The following is a 7,490-nucleotide window of genomic DNA, read 5'->3' as shown; positions in this document are numbered from 1 at the left end:
CTGCGACATCACTTGGTGTTGTTTCTACCCAACGCGTGTGCGGTGTGGGCAAAGAGCTGGACGACAGCCGCTGGGACTGTTTGCACAGCCACTCACATGCAATTTCCATTCAGATGGAATCATGTTTATCCTCCTATGAAGAATTATACTGCGTTCTTTTACTACCAACGTGGAGGTTCACAGTATGTGCGGCTTTCTTTTTTATTGCTCGAATGATTTGGATAAACCGCAGTTGGGCAACAATAGAAATTTGTCTTCGAATCTGGTGTTTTTTCAAAAAAAACAAAGCGATAATGTTGAAATGTCCGAGGCAACCACACACGTACGCAGCCAGAGCAGCTGACTATGTCCATCTACGGAGGGGAAAGTGTCACGCAGTCTACGGGATGGGAAACTAAGTGGTGAATCATCGTTATTTCTTTTTTTCTGTTTAACAACCCAAACTGTTGTTTTTTCTTTGCTGTACTGACTCACGCGTTGTTTAAGTGTTTTGATTCTAAAATACTCGGATACAGAACACAAAGCGCTCCGGGTATTAGTCGGGGACTAACGGGTTCCTAATTTCATTATATCCGTTTTACCTCCTGCATTAATCACAAATGACATCATAATCTGCACACAAAAACACCAATGACTAGAAAACAAGTGTCTCTAGTTGTAAGCTTCATGTGGGGTCAGGGTGTGACCCTGTGGCTCGTTCTTTCCTACCTTCTTCTTCTTGATGTCATCCGTCCGAGTGCATCAGTCACAGATGTGATACAGATGTTACCGATTGGTTTACTTCTGTATTGTTTTGAATTGCATTAGTCAGTTTGTGGGTTTCACATGTGCTCATAAATGGGGAGGCGATTATGTATGACTGAAATCAGGCGCAAAACCAAAGAGAACGTAAGACAAAATGCATGTCAATAAAACTGTTAAACCGTGATGTTGAAAGTCATTTTAAATGACATTCACTCAACGCTGGCAAGGTTTACCGATGACCAGACTTCTTTACCCACAATCACTATAGAGGGAAAAGTAAATCCCTAACAAGCTGAATCAAGGAAGTTCCCGTTATCCACTTCCTGTCTCCTAATTGGGCTTTTTCATGGCATGCCCCCCAGTGGTATTACTGCACCACCGCGGTGCCATCTCAGACGTGTCCACCCCTTCTCATTTCCCTCTCTCATTCTGTCCTAAAAGCAGAGCAAGCCACTGCCCGACCTGCTTCAGTGGACAGGTAGCAAAGGGACAGAGACATGAAAGGAACCAAAAGCTTCTCTCGAGCTCTTTATTTGCTGCACACATCTACGCACATGCATACGGGTCTTTTCTTTCACGGTGCAGATTAAAATCCCACTGAAGCAAAATGAAGACCAGATGTTACATTAGTATCAAATCATTTCAAAAGCATTTCAATACTTCCCTTTTTCCCTTTTCTACACATTCTTTTAATTCCCCTCGTTGTCTTTAACATTGTTTATTACGTTTCTTTCATTGCCAATGGAGTGTCTAATACAGGAAGAAGATAAAGAGAGAAGCAATCTGATCCATACTCATACGCAGACATACAAGGACACCATAAGGCCACACGACCTCAAGCCCGCAACTTCCACATGATTAAAGGATCAGTTCACTCCTTTTTTCCTCACTCACCTCTAATGGTGTTTATTCATGCAGATCGTTTAAAGACATTGGTCTTGGAAGTGTTTGTCTCCTCCAAAACACAATGGGAGGTGGATTGAATTACATTTGTTATCACTTTCTTCGTTGGAGGAAGATGGAGTTTAATTGCCGCATTCATCCACGTTGCCAAGATGCATTTTGTAAGTGCACGCCCTTTTTTTCCAAAACAAACCACTTTGCGGGTCAGGTTCCAGTCGCTGAGCCACGTGGGATAACTTGGTCTTCCCCCGCGACGGAGGGATGGGAAAGAAATGCGATGCGACGGCAGGAAGATATTCCTCAACCTCAGATGCCACATGGCAGCGTTCTGCGCAAAGTGTTCAGTCACGATACTTGAGCCCAGCGCATAGAAACACGCATGCAAAAGCCCAGTCCTGGACACACACACACACACACACACACACACGGCTCTTCCCAAGCATCTCCATCTGTAGTTATATACCTCTAATTAGAACATGACCGGGTATGACTCAGTTTGAGGGAAGTCATCGTTTCCCAGACGTCCTGACTTTCCGTGCCCTCGGTGCTCGGTGATTGTTTTTTTAGGATGTAATAATAGCAAATATAAAAAATAAAGTCAACATATTTTGTGAACGACGCTGTTGAAGGTTTTCTTCTCTCTTTAAATCTCTCTCTTTCCCTCCTTATTCTTCCATTCAGTAGGGTTCAACTCCCCCCCCACCCCCCCACACACACACACACAACACCCCTAGTGTTATGTGGTAACCATGGAAACACCAATCCGAATCTCCCTTAGTAACCAGGGAGATCTTCATAAGGCCTTCAGAAAACAATGACAACTGCAAAATCCATTTAGAAATCTTACTTGTACAATAACTATAATATATTTATTTTTATTTTTATCACATGTAACCAAAAACATTTTAATGAGTCCTCACCCGCCAATGAAGTTACATTACTCTTTTAACTTTATATTTTCAATATTGCTATCAAACTATGTAATGCAGATGAGGACGTTAAATATTTGCAGGTCAGACGGGTCGGGGGGGTCGGAGGGGTCGGAGTGGGTCACTGTCTGGGCTCGTACATCTTCCTTAAGTAGCCCAAAGAGCGCTCTGTCCATTCAACCAACACTTTTCAATCCATCAAGCTCTTTTCTTTCCGCAATAGCCAAAGGCCGGAAAACATGTCCTTCTTGTCGGGAGGGGGTTATTCTGTGTGTTTTGCAGACATTTATACCTAATCTGGGATCCAACATTTTAAAAAACAAACATGAGCTTGATTTGTTATCCCAGATCAAAATTTTAATCATGGGCCTGGACTTATGATAACAAGTCCTGCTGCCATATGGAGCGAGAGGCCTTTAAGTCATTTCCCTCTGCACATGAGTTAGGAAGGTAATTATCCAGATTCTTGGTATGAACTAAAAACGGGACGTGTGAGATTTAAATTGTTCGCTAGTTGTAACAATACATACGTCTCATATTCCTGCAAACTTTTGAAAAGGCTAAAGAGAAGTTTTCCAAATAAGAAATGTCACTAAAATGCTGTCATACTTATTTACAAAATAGCTTAGTAAACTGAAATAGGGGGAAAATAAACGTAATGATCTCCAAAGTTGAGCTAATACGAGGCTTCAGCAGTCGGGCAAAGTGAGTGTTCAGAGCAAATCCGCCCTTAATTAGAACACCACATGGGAACCGGTGAGGAGATTAAACTCGACCAGTGCAGCTAAATATCAGGAACACATTTGGGAATATGATGACTTTGCGGATTTAAAACGCAGTGCAGGGTTTAATATTTCCTCCGCTGGAAAGATATCTTAATAGCAATTTCTTTATTGTTTCTTTGTATGCAACGTTGACTTTACAAAGTAAGCCACTTGCAGCCATGAAATGGTGGTGCTTTGCAAAATATTGAAACAAATTTTGATACGAGTGACTGATTGAATGTTCGTTAACCAGGTCTTACAAGTCACGCCTTTAAGGTCTTGAGTTTATTTTAATTTAATAGCCTACTATAGTACAACGGTTTAAAAAGCTACAGCTACTCTTTTGATTTGCTCATTATTATTCGCTCTAGGTGTGTTGAAAGGGCTGCTGGATGCACTTTTTCGGCCCTGTTCGGGTTGACATCTGCCTGTGAGGTCTGCTGGCTTTAGCACACAACGAGGGACCACCACACCCTCATGTAACTCCTGACTTCCTCCCGGGTTCCCTGCGGGGGTCAACGGCCCAGTGCATCATGGTCTGTCACCGGGAGATAAACCAAATGCTGCGGTGATGACATCATCTGTCTGTTTGTTTACAGGCAGTCGATGGGGGGGGTCAATGGAGAGATGGAAGGAAGGAGGTTGGGTGGAGGGGAGTGGGGGGGGGGACAGGGACATCCGAGGAAAGTGCGGGCGTTGAGAAAGTGAGAGAAGCTGACGGAGGGACTGGAACAGGATGCGTTGGTGAACGCTGAATAAGCAAATGCAGCCCTCGCTGAATAATCAAACACTCAGCTTGCTCTTACCGGCTGTTTGCTTTCAGAACGCTGCTTAGTCTGTGGATGCGCTTTCCAATTAAGTCCAGCTTCCAGCTGTGTATTATTCTATGAATTTGACGGATGTGGCAGCGCTGCATTCGCTCTGAAAACGCCGTCTCATTCAGGAACCACACATTCTCCTTTGGTTTAATGAAAGCTCATGAAATGTTGTCTACATGTGGAACATGGCTATTGGTAAAATTATATTTATGAGGTCCCTGCAGTAAATACATTACCCTATAGCAAAGATTTCACTTTGTATTTTCTATCTGAAAAGTACAGACTTTTGGACTCTTTTGGTCCATAATGACTTTTTCTAAAATGATTTGTTTATCCATTATTATTCACCACATTCTCCAAACAAATTGCCATATCTGATGTTACATGTGCACAGACCGCAAAGCCCTCTGAGGCTAATTTGTAATTTGCGATGACAATAACAGTGGAAGTGGTCCATGAGGTGCACGTGACACACGTAGAGCTTGCTGGTTAATCTGAATCACTCGTGTCTGTGGTTTACCGGGCGGCTCTCACGCTCTCGTCGGCTCTCTGGTGACTTTTCCTGCACGTGGCCTTAGCTAATGGCTGTGAGTGAGGGCAGACATCGGGGGGGACAGATACCCCAATCTCACCCACTCCAAACTGAGTAGTATCAACGTTTTTGATGGATAAATAAAAGTTAAAAAATTAAGTTTATGCAGGTAAAATTCACTTGATATGAACTGATTCAATATCTAAACATCTCTGTGCGTGTTGCAATAAAAGGTCCGTTACAATCAGCCACTACTGATCAGATCTTTTACAAGCCGCCTCTTTTAAAGTGACATCTGTGGTGCCGAGAGACAAATGTTGAGCGTAGGTGTTGCTGCAGCTACTGAACCTGCGGAGGATAACAGGACAATAATTGAGCCTCCTCAGTTGCACAGTGATTTATGCCTCATTTCAAACCAGGACTGCCCAGCTATAAATACCCAGATGTTTTGAAGATAACCAGAACTTATCCAAAACCAGCTGAGAAAAGTGTGGAGTCTGAACCCCTAATCACTCCATCTTTCCTCAGACTGTGACCTCATTTCCCTGGAGGAGGGGCGAGCCTGGGGAAGGAGAAGAAGAAAACAGCGGGGGAGGGAAACAGAATGTTGACAGAAGTTTTTATTTATTTATATAAAACACGCTACTTGTATGAATTGAAACAAAGGTCTGTGAAGACATTCGTGGTGCCCAAATACAAAGCCCTCTGACCTTTATGGTCTGACTTTTCCTGCAATAAAATAAATCAACTATTTCCTAGATTTCCATTAAATTTGGAATCAACGTGAATGATCCATGAAGTGCAATAACTTCATAATCAGGATAGATTGAAATGTTTCCTAAATGTTGATGAGATCCAAAGTTTAAAGTGGCAGTGGGGCACTCGGATAGAAGCATTCAGGACAAGAAAGAAAAGAGGATGCATAGTACTAAAGGAATGCTGGAAAATAGTGTGAGACGAGACGAGCCAGCGGAGACTCTCGGGGATGTTTCAACGACATGTGAGGAATGACCGATTATTCATTGCAGGAGAAGAGCTTGGAAAGCAAAAGTTGGATGAAAATGCGCAGCAGCTGGACGGAGACTTTGCAGCTGTGACCCCTGTGATCAACCCTTGTCCTGTTTCTCAGGACCATCATTGTTGAGGGTGATGGGTGATGCAATCGCATTGTCACAGTTTGATTTCCACACATTCGGCGTTAAACTTCACACAAGTGGCTTCGGTTTTACTCACTGCTCCCACTTTCTCTTCGGACCGTTCCCTCTGTCGCAATGAAACCTCCTCCAAAGATCTCACACCAGTTCCTTTGACTTCCTTTCCTGGTTCAGTACTCACCTGGTCTGCAGAAGGCCGTTCACATTTAAAGGTCTCAGGTCAATGTTTATGTGTGAGGCCGTTAGCAACCTAACCGAGTTACATGGAAAGGCGTGTTGCTGTTTTCATGTGACTGTGCTGATTCTCTTCTCATGGAAAATTACCACATGAAACCAGTCTTTATAGAGCATAAGAACGATGGTTTATTCAGCCACAGCGGGCGGTGACCTTGCACAACGACCAGATAACGCATTTAAAGCAGAAGTGGTCAAAGATGGTGACCACAGGGAAATGATTTCACTTTGGGGGTAGTTGTGTGAGGGGGTCAAAAAGACAAAGATCTGTCGTAAGTACGGGATCAAGAAAAGGCGACTTTACCATCCTTATTTTGTAAAAACCTCAGAGTGTCAAAGTGGGAAATTCTTGTCGGTGAAAGAGTCAAAGAGCTCAAAAAGCCACCACCGCCTTGTGAAAGTGTAAAATCTAGTGGTTTGTGCTTTTTGGCGGATAACCACGTGTCAATACAACTGAACTACCTCACTAGATCAGAAAGACGTGACAAGGATTAAGTCATAATTGCAGAACGATACAATGACACTCGAGCGGTTTTCCTCTCTTCTGAGACGTGCTTAAAGTCTCGCAATTATCTGATGTCACAAGCTGTAAGTTGAAGATCAAAAAGAGAAAAAATAACATGGGCGATGCCTCCGTTGATAATGAGCGACACGCTCACAGTCAGCAGTTTACCGGGCGAACTCTTCACCTCTTCTCCTTTACGAGACATCGCCGTCCAACAAACATGTCCATATATAGATGCGTGCATTCTGAGGGTCTATAGGGCGCGGCGAAGAATAGAAGGAATGAGGGGATAACTGTGTGAGGGAGATTACTTGTACATGCAGGTCGCATTTACACAATAACTGAAAACATATGTTGAGTTTCTCGGCTCGGATGTGGTGTTTTACTCACGTCTTGAGCTGAGCACATCGTAAAGAAGGAGCGAGCAGCCGCGCGTTCGGTCAGGGTGACCTGTGGATAGAATGACTCAGGTTGGGCCTTTGAGTCATCAAAAAAACTGAGACAAGAAGAATACAAATCAGCCAAATTCACACATGCAAATGCTCAATAAAAGACATCGTGGACGTGGAAATGTCACCGCGGAGGCCAAATCTCTCTTGACACCTCGTCGTCACTTCACTTCTCGGTTTTTCGAGACGATGAGACAGCATGTCCTTCATCTCATCCTCGATCACGTGTCGACGACGTGAAGCGTCCATTCATTCCGAGATGTCCCGTGGGCACCGCTTTTGTGGTTTTGTGCGCTCAGAGGAGTCGCAAAGCAACTGTTTGCGTTAAGTGAAGACAAATCCGAGGACTCAACGCGTGACTGTTTCAACCTCGGAATGTTCTAGAAGAGACCCAAGGCTTTGCCGGAGGTTTACAGTCATGGAGAGCGGAAACCGGTGAGTGACCAGGCTAACCACAA

Source organism: Gasterosteus aculeatus, chromosome 16 (assembly GCF_964276395.1).
Source record: "Gasterosteus aculeatus chromosome 16, fGasAcu3.hap1.1, whole genome shotgun sequence".
NCBI classification, from domain to species: Eukaryota; Metazoa; Chordata; class Actinopteri; order Perciformes; family Gasterosteidae; genus Gasterosteus; species Gasterosteus aculeatus.
This window is presented reverse-complemented; position numbering follows the sequence as displayed.